The following is a 1,119-nucleotide window of genomic DNA, read 5'->3' on the forward strand; positions in this document are numbered from 1 at the left end:
GCTGGTCATTCTAAAAATAACAAATTGACATTCATCACCATAACAGCTGTGGTAAAAAATGTTGCACGCTGGTTGGTGCAAACAACTGGAGATGTGTCCAACTGATTGTATCTAAGGGTGGGGCGAAGGAGGAGCAATCAAGGGGTGAAATTCAGGGTGAAGGACAAGTACAGGCGTCAATTGAGGCAACAGGCTACACAGAATAATTAGATTGCAAAATAGACATAGGGAGTCTGTGCAATGACCTTGAGCCTTAACAATGTAGATATATTTTACAGTGACATTTTTAAACCTGCACACTTCTTCAGTCCAGTACAGTTACATTTAAATTGCTGGAGACAGTCTGTGCAGGAAAAACTAAATTAGGTTTAGGTTTATTTGCTTTTAATGGTGAGAACTGATCCTGATTTAATTGTATGGGTAAGTAGAGCATGGAGTTACAATCAGGCAACACAGTGAGGCTGAAATAGTGGTACTGGAATGAACACTCAGTTTGAGCTATTTGTATATTTGTTTCTCCTTAGTTGTAGTTGCAACCGGATTTTCAACATTCATACTCTTTTAGGATCTTCATCAATCTTATCACTTGTTATAGAAGTTCAGAAGTTCTTACTAGCATTAATTAAAATCATTCCTTCTAACTAAAATCCTTAATCCAGGTCACTTAAAAACACTATGATTCATGTCTAGAAAGCAAAGCAGTAGGAATGTGTTGATTAAACAGTCATATACAGTCTGATGCAAACATCCACAAGAGTATTGCATGTACTAACTCTGACAAGTACTGGAGAGAATTTCATGCGAACTGTTTTAGTTAAATTTTAATCATTTGTTTTTTAATATAAAATGAAATTATTTCTATTTCACATATGTTCTGTTGACTGTTAGAAAAGTTAAAAATTCATTCATGTACAGTACATTATCAAACTAATCACAAGATTATATTGCTTGGCTATTCCAGACTGTACAGTTTTTCTGGTGTGTCCCTGTAGCTTTTGTTCTTACAATTGAAAAGGGAATTGTCTTTGGACTGTCGGTGTGCTATGACCACTTAAGTAATTATTTGAACAGGTCAGCCTTGGTGCTAGAGAAGAAAAACAGCCTGAAAATACAGACAAA

Source organism: Haplochromis burtoni, unplaced genomic scaffold (genome assembly GCF_018398535.1).
Source record: "Haplochromis burtoni strain Fernald_Lab_line unplaced genomic scaffold, NCSU_Asbu1 Contig_701, whole genome shotgun sequence".
Lineage (NCBI taxonomy): Eukaryota > Metazoa > Chordata > Actinopteri > Cichliformes > Cichlidae > Haplochromis > Haplochromis burtoni.